We start from the raw sequence: 14739 nt of genomic DNA, 5'->3' as shown, positions 1-14739 counted from the left end.
TGCAGGGTTCATTCACCCCAGGGCTGGGAGCTTTTCAGCAGTGTAGGCAGGTTATGTGTTTCAAATCAGCCTAGTAGGGCAGAGTGATTTGGAAGCCATTTCATTTTTCAGTTCATCAAACTCCTACTCACTGGGAATCTCTAAACCAGCGATACGAAACCTTTCTGGAGTTGTGACACCCTGTTGTCACTCATTTTATTTCATCAAACACCCACCCCTCTTAAAAATACCATGAGGCATGTATTTATTTTTAAGATGAAAATGAATTAAAATTGGAAAATTACCTAAGAATTTTCTGGCACTCTAGCAAAAAAGGAGATCTACCAGAGGTGTTTGGAAGTCAGGATCTTCACTAAGAATCATCACTCTACACAGGGAAGACATTTGACTGAATTGGGAAGTAGGAAGAATTTGTCCTTGCTCCTCCCCTCTCCCACGATCTAATTCCCTCCCTGCCCGCACATTCCCTCCCCAGGCATCCAGGCACTCACACTACCCCATATCTCCCTCCATGGTACCTCACGCAGAACTGGCCCTTACCACACACATCCCCCAGCCCTGCTCTGCAGCTGTTTCCTCTCAGTGCTCCTGTTAACATACCTGATGCCCACTCCTGCTGCAGGTAGCCCCTGTAGGTTAGTTGTTTCTTTAGAAAGGAGTAACAACTTCTATTTTCTTTTTTTTGAGATGGAGTCTCTCTCTGTTGCCCAGGCTGGAGTGCAATGGCGCGATCTTGGCTCACTGCAACCTCTGCCTCCTGGGTTTAAGTGATTCTCCTGCCTCAGCCTCCCGAGTAGCTGGGATTATGGGTGTGGGCCACCATGCTTAGCTGCTTTTTTTGTATTTTTAGTAGAGACGGGGTTTCACCATGCTGGCCAGGCTGGTCTTGAACTCCTGACCTCAAGTGATCTGCCCGCCTCAGCCTCCCAAAGTGCTGGGATTATAGGTGTGAGCCACCCCGCCCAGCCTAGGAGTAACAACTTCCAAGTTCATTTTCAGCACAAAAATTTTAGTAGAGTTAACCTTGATGATAATGCCTTAAAGTCTTAATCCCTCCAAGGGATATTTGTATTTTTTTAATCCCTAGAATGCTCAGCAGAAGGGATATTTGTAATGTAACTAGAGACAATATCATACACAAAAGAATTAATTTCCAATGGAATTTCAATGGGTAACAGAAAGGAAGTGTGGGAGGTTGGTCCATTCTGCCTTCTGGTAATGGCCCCCTCGCTGTGCAAGTATTCTCTTTGGGATAATATAAAAGACACTGGGACTGGGCGTGGTGGCTCACGTCTGTAATCCCAGCATTTTAGGAGGTTGAAGCGGGCAGATCACCCGAAGTCAGGAGTTCAAGACCAGCCTGGCCAATGTGGTGAAACCACGTCTCTACTAAAAATACAAAAATTAGCCAGGTGTGGTGGTGTGCACCTGTAATCCCAGTGACCCAGGAGACTGAGGCATGAGAATAGCTTGAACCTGGGAGGCAGAGGCTACAGTGAGCTGAGATTGCGCCACTGCTCTCCAGCCTAGGCAACAAAGCAAGGCTCTGTCAAAAAAAAAAAAGACATTGCATAAGAGTCAGTGACCTGGATCTATTTCTGACTTAATCCAATTCAACCAATATTTACGAAGCCCCTCCTATATGCCTGGAATTCGGCTACGCCTTCGGTATCCAAGATGAATAAGACACATTCCATGTCCTTAGTGAAATCCCAGTCTATCAGGAGGTGTCTGATACCTACTGAATGCTTCTCTAGCAGTTAGGCAAAGTGCTATGGGAACACAGCAGAGAGGATGATTTATTCTATCTGGAGAAAACTGCAGAGAATTAATATTTGCATTGGCCTTTGAGGATGAGAAGGAGTTCAGCAGGCTGGGAAAGGGAGGAGAAAGAGAGGTCAGTGGGGAAAAAAACCACCAGAACAAAAGCACAGGGAGGTGACTGCTGGGGAAGTCCAAGTATCTGGAGGACAAGAAGGGAAGTAGCGGGGATGAAGCTGAAAAGCAAGGCTAGGGTCAGATTTTGGAAAAGCTTTCACTGCCTTACTAAGGAATGGAAGAATCAGCTGCAGACGATGGAGCCATCAGAAGGTTTTGAAACCTCCATAGACATATTCTGGAGATCGCCACCTTCTCTCAGGCAAAAGACAAGGGACGCTCCATCCGGGGTTATAAGGAGAATGGAAAGGAAAGACACTGAGGATAGGATACATGCAAATAATTGGCTCCTTCGATGTTGGAGTTAAAGGAGAAGGAGAAGTCATAGGTTTCTTGCTTAGGCTTGCTAAGTAATGGCGATGCCACTAACTGAAGATAGGGATGATAGGAACAAGGGTCCATGGGAAAGAACAATGAGCTCAATTTTAGGCCTGTTGGCTTAAGAGACCAAGGGCTAGTGTGAAGATGGTTTTGATGTTGCTACAGAGGATTCTTCTCTCGTTTATGTTTTTGGTCTTCTTAACAAGACACTAAGTGCTTGTCTGAGCCGGGCACACATCCATCTCTACGATGTCTCTTCTTCCAGTTCTGTCATTTCTTCCATCAGACAGGATGGTGAGAGTGTAGACAAAGTTTAAACAAGAGTACTGGGACTGCTGCTGCTATTAAGCAGAGGCCAAGTCACATGGAAGCTTCTGGAAGCTCAGGTTCTCACTTGCATACAGATCTGCTTCTTTGCGTTCTAGATGTTAAACTCCTCACCTTCCATTCATCTTTTGTTTTCAATTTATCTTTCTCAAATAATATCCTTGCTTGAGGAACTAATCATTTTCCCAAAGAGAACCTGTGACTTCTTCCTTGCTCATTTCAGCAAGAACATCGTTGAGTGAAAACCTATAACTAGAACTCTGTTGTGGAGATAAAGTAGTTCAGGAAATGTTTGTATCATTAGGAGTTCATCTCAGAAACTCTAAAAATGTGCACGCTCTTTGAGCTAGTAACCCTACTTTTTAGGATTTATCCTAGAGGAATACTGGACAAGTGGACAAATATGTATGTACAATATTGGCACTCTTTTTTTTTGAGACAGGGTCTCACTGTGTTATCAGGGTGGAATCCAATGGCATGATCATGGCTCACTGCAGACTTGACCTCCTGGGCTCAAGCGATCCTCCCACCTCAGCCTCCTGAGTAGCTGAGACTACAGGTGTACACCACCACACAAGGCTAATTTAAAAAATTTTTGTAAATACGGGGTCTCAGTACATTGCCCAGGCTGGGCTCAAACTCCTGAGCTCAAGCAATTCTCCTGCCTTGGCCTCCCAAAGTGTTGGGATTATAAGTATGAACCACTGAACCTAGCCTCAATATTGTCACTCTTGCTTATTGTAGTAAAAAACTAAGAAATAAAAGTCCACAAATTAGAGATTCACTAAATTACTTAAAATGATCCATATAATGACATTTAATAAAAATTAACTCATTAAAAATGACCGTGTAAGCTGGGCACAGTGGCTCATGCCTGTAATCCCAGCACTTTGGGAGGCCAAGGAGGGAGGATCACCTGAGGCTGGAGTTCAAGACCAGCCTGGGCAGCATAGCAAGACCCTGTCTCTACAAAAGTTGTTTTTAAAAAAATGACAATGTAGATTAACATTTATTGACAACTGGAAAGTTAGAAAGACATTCAAGATTTATTACTGGAAAAGAATAGATTATGTAAATTTATTATACAAAACATTTAATGAAAAGATCTGAAAACCAAAATTGGCAAAATGTAAGTAACAATTATCTGAGAGGACAGTGGAAGGAATTTCTATTGGTTTAATTATTGTTCTTTCTGCTGTCATTACCTCCTAATTTTTTTTTTTTTTCTTTTTTTTGAGATGGAGGTTCACTCTTGTTGCCCAGGCTAGAGTGCAATGGTGTGATCTCAGCTCACTGAAACCTCTGCCTCCCAGGATCAAGTGATTCTTCTGCCTCAGCCTCCCGAGTAGCTGGGATTACAGACATGTGCCACCATGCCTGGCTAATTTTGTATTTTTAGTAGAGACGGGGTTTCTCCATGTTGGTCGGGCTGGTCTCAAACTCCCGACCTCAGGTGGTCCGCCTGCCTCAGTCTCCCAAAGTGCTGGGATTATAGGTGTGAGCCACCACACCCGGCCTCCTAATCTTTTTTTTTTTTTTTTTGCGATGGAGATGGGGGAGTGGAGAGGGGTTATCTCTGTGTTGCCCACGCTGGCCTTGAACTCCTGGGCTCAAGCAATCCTCCTGCATAACTGGGACTACAGACATGCCCCACTGTACTGGCCTATTTCCTAATCTTTTTACAACAACTATGTATTACTGGTATAACGAAATATCTGGCTAGGCGCAGTGGCTCACACCTGTAATCACAACACTTCAGGAGGCCGAGGCGGGCGGATTACCTGAGGTCGGGAGTTCAAGACCAGCCTGACCAACATGGAGAAACCCAGTCTCTACTAAAAATACAAAAATTAGTCAGATGTAGTAGTGGGTGCCCGTAATCCCAGCTACTTGGAAGGCTGAGGCAAGAGAATCGCTGGAACCTGCGAGGCGGAGATTGCGGTGAGCTGAGATCACACCATTGCACTCCAGCCTGGGCAACAGGAGTGAAACTCCATCTCAAAAAAAAAAAAAATGAAAGAAAAGAAAAGAAATATCTGGCTGGGCGCAGTGGTTCATGCCTGTAATCTCAGCACTTTAGGAGGCCAAGGCGGGTGGATTGCTTGAGATCAAGAGTTCGAGACCAGCCTGGCTAACATGGTGAAACCCCATCTCTACTAAAAATACAAAAATTAGACGGGTGTGGTGGCACATGCCTGTAGTCCCAGCTACTTGGGAGGCTGAGGCACGAGAATCACTTGAATCCAGGAGGCGGAGGTTGCAGTGAGCTGGGATCACACTACTGCACTCCAGCCTGGGCAACAGAGTGAGACTCCATCTCAAAAAAAAAAAAGAAAAGAAAAATATCTATGCTTCTTTCAGATGTGCTGGGGTCAGTTTATCAGCTGTGCTCCCAGACAGGGCTAGGTTGAGGAGCAAAGGAAGAACAGGAAAGCCCTCCAACAGTCACTAAATTGAAAATTATGGCCCTGGAAGTATATTTTATGAAGGGACCTCCCACCCCTTTCAATGCACACTCTGGGGGATTCTTCGGAACGAGACACTCTTAGGTCATAGCTACATGGAGAGTCACACAGAAGGTCCAATGATCACACCTTCCTATATTGCCCCTAGCTTTTCTAAAATCTTAGCTCTTCCACAGTCTCTCAGAAAAATCACCCAAGATCTAATTTCTTACCCTAAAATTATTGTTATTTTAAAATTCAACCTAGCTCTGTGCAGTCTACCTTCTAAACTGGGTCTATTGCAGCAAGAGATGAATATTCCTGATGAGAGGGGTCAGGTGAAGGCGATCAAGTCTGAGAGTGATAAACACCAGCAGAAGCCAAAGGGGTGGCTGGAAGATAGACCTGTACAACATGGTCAAATCTAACTGGTAATCATACATATGGAAAATAAAATGGTATCATTCTCACTATGCAGTGGGAGGCGGTTGGGAGAGAAAGATAAGACCCAGTGTTGGTAATGATGCAGGAAATGGACCTTCTCCTGTGTTGCTGACAAAAGTGGGAACGACTACAACCTTTCCGTAGAGCGTTGGCAAGAGGCATCCAAAGCTATGCACATGTGCATACCGTTTGACCCAGGTTGTCTACGCCCAGAAATTCATCTTAAGGAAATAATCAGAAATGTGATTATATGCTTACCTGTAAGAATATTCATCTGGGCCAAGAGAAGTGGCTCAAACACTTTGGGAGACCAAGGTGGGCAGATTACCTGAGGTCAGGAGTTTGAGACTAGCCTAGCCAACATAAAAAAAAAAAAAAAAAGAATATTCATCTACTTTATAACTGACATTTTAAACAATAGAAGTAAAATCAATATAATAGAAAAATTTGAGAAAAACTTAGTTCCATCAATAGGGAATTGGTTTAAAAAAAAAAAAAAGTAAGAGCTCAGGTTCTAGATTCTGAGCTCAAATCACAACTTGCTATCTGAATGAACCTAAGCAAATTCCCTGACTTTTATTTTTCAAGACAAGGTCTTGTTCTGTCCCCAGGCTGGAGTGCAGCGGTGCGATCACAGCTCACTGCAGCCTTGACCTCCTGAGTCAAGCAATCCTCCCACCTCAGTTTCCCTAGTAGCTAGGACTACAGGCATGTACCACCATGCCTGGATATTTTTTGTAGAGACAGGGTTTCGCCATGTTTCTCAGGCTGGTCTGGAATTCCTGGGCTCAAGCAATTCTGCCTTGGCTTCCCAAAGTGCTGCCTAATTTTCCTCATCTGTAAAATGGATCACAATAATAATACCTTCTCCTAACCACTTCCTCCACCACTACCTACCATTTCTCTGCTTTTCTTTGCAATAAAACTTCTCAGAAGAATAGGTGATATGCACTCTCTTTGAAAGCCACTCCAGTCAGGCTCTTGTCCTTGCTACTCTAGTAAAACTGATGTTGTCAAGGTTGCCAGCATTGACTAAGTTCAAGGAACAGTCCTTAGCTGTCATCATACTTGGTCTTTGGGCATAATTCGAGCCAGTTGGGCCCCCTTTCGTCTCTGACACAATTGGTTCTCTTGGCTTCTAGGACCCTATTTTCTCTTAATTTCCCTCCTACCCCACACTGGTCACTTCTCTATCTCCCTTGCTGGCTCTTCCCTCCTCCCTGCCTTCTTAAGGATACAGCACCTGGGACTTGGTTCCTGGTTTTCTCTTCTTCATCTACACCCCTTACCTTGGTGGTCTCATCCAGTCTCAAGACTTTCAACCATGTCCATGTGCAGATGATTCCAATTTATATCTCCAGTCCAGACCTCTCCCCTGAAATCCAGACTGGTACATCACGCTGACTACTTGACATCTTTATTTGGATGTCTAATAGGCGTCTTAAAATTCACATCCAAAATGAAATTAAACTCCTTATCTTCTATTCCCCCATTCGCTGCATCCATAGCATTCCCCATCTCAATTCCATTCTTCAGGTGCTTCAGAACAAAAAACCCTGGAGTCATCCTCGACTTCTTTCTTTCTGTCACAGACTATACCCAATTGCTCAGGAAATCTGTTGGCTCTACCTTCGGCCTATATCCAGAATCAGATCAGTTTTTGCCGTCTTCTCCACTGCCACCATGGTCTGGGCCACTGTCCCATCTCAATGGATGACTGAAATAGAGTCCCTGATAGTCTCCCTGTGACCATCCTTCCCCTTCATACTCTTTTCTCAAGACAGCAGTCAGAATGATTCTTTCCATTTCAAGTTAGAGTATGTCAATTTTCTTTCTTTTTTTTTTTTCAGATGGAGTCTCCCTCTGTCACCCAGGCTGGAGTGCAGTGGTGTGATCTCAGCTCACTGCAACCTCCACCTCCTTGGTTCAGGCAATTCTCCTGCCTCAGCCTCACTGAGTAGCTGGGACTACAGGTGCGCGCCACCACGCCCAGCTAATTTTTTTTTTTTTTGGGGGGGTATTTTTAGTAGAGACGAAGTTTCACCATGTTGGCCAGGCTGGTCTCGAACTCTTGACCTCAGGTGATCTGCCTGCCTTGGCTACCCAGAGTGCTGGGATTACAGGCGTGAGTCACTGCGCCTGGCCGTGTCACTTGTCTTATCAAAACCCTGCAATGGGACCCACTCATAGTACAAAGCCAAACAACAGTCTTTGGGGCACTCCATGATCTGGCTTCCTACTGTTGCTCTGATCTCATCTTCCTCCATGGTCTCCATTCCCTCCTTCCACTACGGCCACTCTGGCTTCTTGTGCTCTTTCTTGACCACACAGACATTCCTGCCTTAGAGATTTTGGACTAGCTGCCCTTTTACCTGGAATAATCTTCCTTGTTACTTCCTTCAAGTCTTTGCTCAAATATTACCGTCACAGTTTGAGTTCTCCGGAGGCAGTCTCTGAGATGGAGACTGAGTGGGAAGTTTATTGGGGAGTGCTCTTGGGATCAACTCCTGTGGACGGGAAGAGGAGGAAGCAGGACTAGACTGTGCAGTAGTCTCAACAAAGTCATCAGCCAACCCCAAGAGGAGCTCCGAGGCTGGCAGGCCCTTCAGAGATGTCCTTAGTTAGGGTGAGGGGGCCAGGTCACTGGATGAAGGCAGCTCTAGGAAAGCGAGTAGGCTGCTCTCTGCGACAGAGGCGATTCCTAAGGAGTGCTCACAGCTGAGAGCTGTCTGCCTGCAGCACTCCCAAGCAGTTGCAGGGATAAGTAATCAGTCCTAATGGGGGTTATGGACCGCGCATCTCAGTGTCCATTATAATTCACCCCTTGTGCTGTTCAGATCTACTTCAAATAAGTTCAAGGAGCAGTTCCTTTGGAATTCCAGTGGGCTTCTTTCCTGGGAGAAACTTACAACAGGAAGGTTAAGGAGATGAACAACAGCCCCTGACATTGCAGCTTGTCTTGAGCCTACGATTAATACCCATTTTTCACTTCCACTTCTATCAATTCTAGATTTTCCCTCACCCACAAATAGACTCTGCTGGTCTAGGTGGCCTACCTGGTCCGGGGACCTAGACTCTCATCCCTGAGGGATCTATCTGCTCCCTGGTCACCAGGCCCTTCTCAGGCCACAGCTGCTGTAGTTGTCCATTAGCTGTCAAAATGGGGGGAGTACCAAGTCACCCAAGTGGATCACCTGGGTGCCAAACATGTTCTTCCTTGCCCCCAGTGTGTAACAGTAGAGCTCCCTTTCCTTGCTGATCACAGTCAATTGCCTCTGCCAAAGTGGTGACTCTTCTTCTTGTCTGCTGGTCCTGCTTGGCACAAATAGCCTGAAGTCCCATCTCAGCCTCTCAAGTAGCTGGGACTACAGGCATGTGCCACCATGTCCAGTTAACTTTTAATTTTTTGTAGAGATGAGAATCTCAATGTGTTGCCCAGGCTGGTCTCAAACTGCTGAGCTCAAGCAATCCTCCTGCCTTGGCCTCCTGAAGTACTGGGATTACAGGCATGAGCTACCATGCCTGGTCAGCATTTCTCCATTCTAATGCCAGGACCTCTAACTCTGCAGCGCACATAGTTGCAGAGACAGGAAGCACAAATTCTCCAAGTGGGTGATTGAGTATGATGATAAGTGGAGTCATTCTTGCTTCTGCCTCTTGGTTTCCAGATTGAAAGTTTGTTGCCATCTTTGCAATGCCTCCCAGCTGATGCTTCAACAGGCTACTCCACCATTCTCTCAGACTGGGTAGTATGATATGGTTACTGAAATACCAGAGTTTTGGTCTAGGTCCTGCTGCTCGCTGCGCAGAAAGCCAATGATGGAGACAACGAGTATTACCAAGGAATAAGCAAAAAAGAAGAAGAAAGAAGAAGAAAAAGTCGTGCTATAGTCTTCTGTAGCTACAGATCGGGTGCTACAGCTGAGGAGATGGGAGCTTAGTCTCAAATCCATCTCCATGCTGTACTAAAACTAGAGGTTTATATAGCAGGGAAGAAGTGTAACAATGTATAACAAAATAGGAACTAAGGAGGGGCAAGGAAGCAATCATGATGAATGAGGGGTCCAGCATCTCATTGTGCATTGTCTGGATGTGGTGATCTGGTGAGTTTCAGTTCTTTTTTTTTTTGAGACAGAGTCTTGCTCTGTCAACCTGGGCTGGAGTGCAGTGGTGCCATCTCAGTTCACTGTAACCGCTGCCTCCTGGGTTCAAGCGGTTCTCCTGCCTCAGCCTCCCGAGTAGCTGGGATTACAGGCACAAACCACCATGCCTGGTTTTTTTGTATTTTTATTTATTTTATTTTATTTTTTTGAGACAGAGTCTTGCTTTGTCGCCCAGGCTGGAGTGCCGTGGCGCCATCTTGGCTCTCTGCAACCTCTGCCTCCTGGGTTCAAGCAATTCTCCTTCTCAGCCTCCTGGGTAGCTGGGATTACAGGCGCCCACCACCACGCCCAGCTAATTTTTTGGTATTTTTAGTAGAGATGGGGTTTCACCATCTTGGCCAGGCTGGTCTTGAACTCCTGACTTTGTGATCTGCCCGCCTCGGCCTCCCAAAGTGCTGGTGAAAGGTGAAGCCGTCTGGGCTTCTGGGTCAGGTGGGGACTTAGAGAATTTTCTTTCTAGCTAAAGGATTGTAAATGCGCCAGTCAGCACTCTGTGTCTAGCTAAAGGTTTGTAAATGCACCAATCAGTGCTCTGTGTCTAGCTAATGGGGTGGGGGACTTGGAGAACTTCTCTGTCCGGCTGAAGGATTGTAAATGCACCAATCAGCACTCTGTGTCTAGCTCAAGGTTTGTAAATGCTGCACCAATCAGCGCTCTGTGTCTAGCTAATCATGTAGGGACTTGGAGAACTCTTGTGTCTAGCTAAAGGATTGTAAATGCACCAATCAGCACTCTGTGTCTAGCTAAGGGATTTTAAACGCACTCCATAAAATGGACCAATCAGCAGGATGTGGGTGGGGCCAAAAAGGGAATAAAAGCAGGCCACCAAGGGAGCAGCGGAAACCCGCAAGGCCCTGTTCCCTATTGTGAGAGCTTTGTTCTTTTGCTGTTTGCAATAAATCTTGCTGCTGCTCACTCTTAGGGTCCATACTACCTTTATGAGCTGTAACAGTCACCAGGAAGGTCTGCAGCTTCACTCCTGAAGCCAGCCAGACCACGAACCCGCTGGGAGGAATGAACAACTCCCGATGCGCCACCTTTAAGAGCTGTAACACTCCCTGCAAAGGTTGGCAGCTTCACTCCTGAAGTCAGGGAGACCACAAACCCACTTGGAGGAAGAAACTCCGGACACATCTGAACATCTGAAGGAACAAACTCTGGACACACCATCTTTAAGAACTGTAATACTCACCGCCAGGGTACGCGGCTTCATTCTTGAAGTCAGCCAGACCAAGAACCCACTGGAAGGAACAATTCCGGACACAGTGGGATTACAAGCGTGAGCCACCGCGGCTGGCCATATTTTTGTATTTTTAGTAGAGACAGGATTTCACCGTGTAGGCCAGGCTGGTTTCAAATTCCTAACCTCAAGTGATCCTCCTGCCTCGGCCTCCCAAAGTGCTAGGATTACAGATATGAGCTACTGCACCTGGCCGAATTTCAGTTCTTTGATAGTTTTTTTGTTTTTTGCTTTTTGGTTTTTTTTTTTTGAGACAGAGTCTTGCTCTGTTGCTCAGGCTGGAGTGCAGTGGCGTGATCTTGGCTCACTGCAACCTCTACCTCCTGGGTTCAAGCAATTCTCCTGCCTCAACCTCCTGAGTAGCTGGGATTACAGGTGCCCACCACCACACCTGGCTAATTTTTTGTATTTTCGGTAGAGACGGGGTTTCACCGTGTTAGCCAGGATGGTCTCGATCTCCTGACCTCGTGATCCGCCTGCCTCGGTCTCCCAAAGTGCTAGGATGACAGGCATGAGCCACTGCGCCCAGCGAGCAGAACACTTTTGCCCAATTAGTTTAGCTATGTTCTAGTAACTATCGCCACAACTCTCTGAGGGTCAGGGTCCCCAGCTGCCACTCCAAACTTGCTGCTCATTATGAGAATTGCATCCACTTGGCTTCTGAGGGTTAACAGACACAGCTAGCTTCTATTGTTTCAGGATCCCTTCATCCCCACTGTCATGCATGAGCCTAGTTCTGTTTGATCATTAGCCCTGATCATTAGCCCTGGCCTAGAGACTCTTGGTGATACTAGTGCCCTCTTATGTCTCTCCCAGCAGTGCATTTCTTATTGCTTTGGGATATCTTCCAGGTCTCCTGTGGGATATAGTCACCTTGCAGGCTTTCCTGCTGCATGCAGTATAGCAGTTCTAGCACGGCCATTTTTCTGAGCCTTTTCCCCTCTTCCATCTTCTGCTATGGCAATTCTGGCATTCCTACCTTAGTTGGTGAGGGCCATAATTTTATTCAGTCTTCTAAGAGCCATTCTAGCAGTATGTTCCCACTGTCATCCCGTGATCATGCTGGGGTATTTCCAAATTGATCATCTTTCCTTTTTCGAAATGTTTTGCCCCTGTTGATCCCATGCCGTCTGAACATAGTCTCTGGCATACTCTTCCAATCTCAGGGCCTCCCTCTGGGACCCATGCCTAGCAGTCTGTCAACAGCTCCTGGTACATGTTGGTAGGTTCTGCAGCTCCTTCACAATAGAAGCCCTTCCTTCTCTTATGAGACCCAGCTTGTCTCTGGCCAAGTCATGCTGTGACTTTACCCTAGTTACTGGGTTAGTGGTCAGGAGGGCAGACGGTGGCAGATTCTACACGAGGTGCATGTTGTCCTGCAGAGGAGAGTCCTCTGCATCATCTTTTAGCAAAGTCGGAGTGCCAGCCCTTAGAGAAAGGTGGGCCACTTCTGCAGGCTCAGAGCAATCTGGGAATTCAAGATCTTTGGGTACATCCACTCAGATATTCACATCTCATGTATCAGAGTCCCATTCTTTCCCAGCCAGGAACCTGTCCTTGAACCTTCTTGGCACTCTGCTACTCTTTTTTTTTTTTTTTTTTTGAGATGGAGTCTCACTCTATTGCCCAGGCTGGAGTGCAATGGCGCAATCTCAGCTCACTGTAACCTCTGCTGCCTGGGTTCACATGATTCTCCTGCCTTAGCCTCCTGAGTAGCTGGGATTACAGGCACCTGCCACTGCACCTGGCTAATTTCTGTGTTTTTTTTGTTTTTTTGTATTTTTTATTTTATTTTTATTTATTTATTTATTATTTATTTTGAGCTGAAGTCTCACTCGGTCACCCAGGCTGGAGTGCAGTGGCACAATCTTGGTTCCCTGCAACCTCCGCCTCCCGGATTCAAGCAATTCTCCTGTCTCAGCCTCCCGAGTAGTTGGGACTACAGGCCTGTGCCATGACGCCCAGCTAAGTTTTTTGTATTTTTAGTAGAGACGGGGTTTCACCATATTGGTCAGGCTGGTCTCAAACTCCTGACCTCAAGTGATCCGCCTGCCTCAGCCTCCCAGAGTGCTGGGATTACAGGCATAAGCCGCCATGCCCGGCCGTTTGTATTTTTAGTAGAGATGGTGTTTCATCATCTTGGCCAGGCTGGTCTTGAACTCCTGACCTTGTGATCTACCTGCCTCGGCCTCCCAGAGTGCTGGGATTATAGGCGTGACCCACCGTGCCCGGCCTGCACTCTGCTACTCTTAGGATTAAACCATGTTTAATCAGCTTTCCCTTTCCTCCAGGTGCAGGGGATGAGAGTATCCCTGTGAGCTCCCAAGGAGGTCTTCTGGCTTTCACACTCAGTTTTCAATTGCTGATGAATCCTTTTCAACATTTCATTATTTTTTTCAAAGTGTTAATTATCCTTAGCGAAAGCCACCTAACTGCATTGTCCTTGTGGTGATTCCCCCCATATTTCTCAACCACCTGATAGGTCACACCCTCTGGTGCATTTCCTTCCATGGGAATACCATTTTAGTTCACCGCTGGCAAAAGTTTTAACAATTTCACTGCTACCTTGTGCTAGGGACTATATGTACTTCATCTACTGCCACTGATGGGGTCTGCACTGCCAGCTGGATAGTAGGTGATCCAATTCCAAAATCTCATGTTGGCATCGCTTTCTTGGATCACTGCTGATATCAGCAATCTTGGGTTGAGTTCCCAGGGAAGCAGACACCGAGAGATATTAGCACAGAAGAAGTTTGTTAGGAAGTGCTGGGAGGGAAGTGAAGGAGTGAGGACTGTGTATAGGAAGAGGTTGGTTGGACCACAACAAAGGCTAAAAGTCTCAGTTATGGGAAGCTCTGAAGCTGGGTGATCCTTCAGAGTAGTCTCAAGTTGGGGAAGGGGGACCAGGCCTTTAAGTCCCCCTATTGGCCAGTCATTGGATGTGGGTCCCAGGAGTTGGAGTGATCTTGGGTAAGGTGACTTTCTTCATCCAAGGCAATTCCCAAAGAGGACTGACAATTGAGGGCTGACCACACTGTCAGCAACTGTGGGAATAGTCTCCAATCCTGAAAGGGCACCTAGACAGAACCAGAGCATCCACTACAGTCATGGTAAACAGATAAATAGACCTGACTATCCTATTTACTACTCAATGAGGCAACCCATACCACCTCCTCTCCACTCCCATCCCTATCTGTGGCACTTAACATCTTCTAATGTAGTATATAATTAACCTATTTATCGTATTGTTTAGTAGCAATTTCCCCTGCTAGAATGTGAAATCAAAGAGGACAGATATTTTTATTCGTTTGATTTACTAATGCATACTAAGCACCTAGCTAAGGTCCCAACACATAATAGGGGCTGAAAAACATGTCTTGAATAAGTAAACAAACAAATAAATAAATAAATAAATACCTAACTGGGGTTATCATGAGGATTAAACTGAATTGATGAATGTAAAGTATTTTTTTTTTTTGAGACGGAGTCTCGCTCTGTCACCCAGGCTGGGGTGCAGTGGCACCATCTCAGCTCACTGCAAGCTCCGCCTCCCGGGTTTACGTCATTCTCCTGCCTCAGCCTCACAAGTAGCTGGGACTACAGGCGTCTGCCGCCACGCCCGGCTAATTTTTTGCATTTTTAGTAGAGACGGGGTTTCACCGTGTTAGCCAGGATGGTCTCGATCTCCTGACCTTGTGATCCACCCGCCTCAGCCTCCCAAAGTGTTGGGATTACAGGCGTGAGCCACCGCGCCCGGCTGAATGTAAAGTATTTAAACAGGCCAGAGACACAGTCACTACCATGTTATCTATTATTATTAAAGAGTTTAGAGTCTTAGACCAATATGTTAATAACGACTGTC

The 14739-nt window shown here is 46.1% G+C and overlaps 1 long non-coding RNA gene across 5 annotated transcripts in view; it reads left to right on the top strand.

The window, feature by feature from the left end:
- Nucleotides 1–14739, top strand: part of LOC117074933 — a 100159-nt gene that overhangs the window by 39993 nt on the left and 45427 nt on the right. For 3 of the 5 annotated variants that reach the window (XR_004433775.1, XR_004433772.1, XR_004433771.1), the window contains one exon: nt 9143–9576. The exons of the other annotated variants lie outside the window; for them this stretch is intronic. This is a non-coding gene — a long non-coding RNA (uncharacterized LOC117074933). Of the gene's footprint in view, nt 1–9142; nt 9577–14739 lie in introns of those variants that run through there. 5 annotated transcript variants of the gene reach the window in all.

The sequence above is a fragment of the Trachypithecus francoisi genome, unplaced genomic scaffold, assembly GCF_009764315.1.
Source record: "Trachypithecus francoisi isolate TF-2019V2 unplaced genomic scaffold, Tfra_2.0 Lachesis_group5, whole genome shotgun sequence".
Classification (NCBI taxonomy): domain Eukaryota; kingdom Metazoa; phylum Chordata; class Mammalia; order Primates; family Cercopithecidae; genus Trachypithecus; species Trachypithecus francoisi.
The sequence above is the reverse complement of the archived record's forward strand: the minus strand, read 5'-3'. Positions and strand labels throughout refer to the sequence as shown.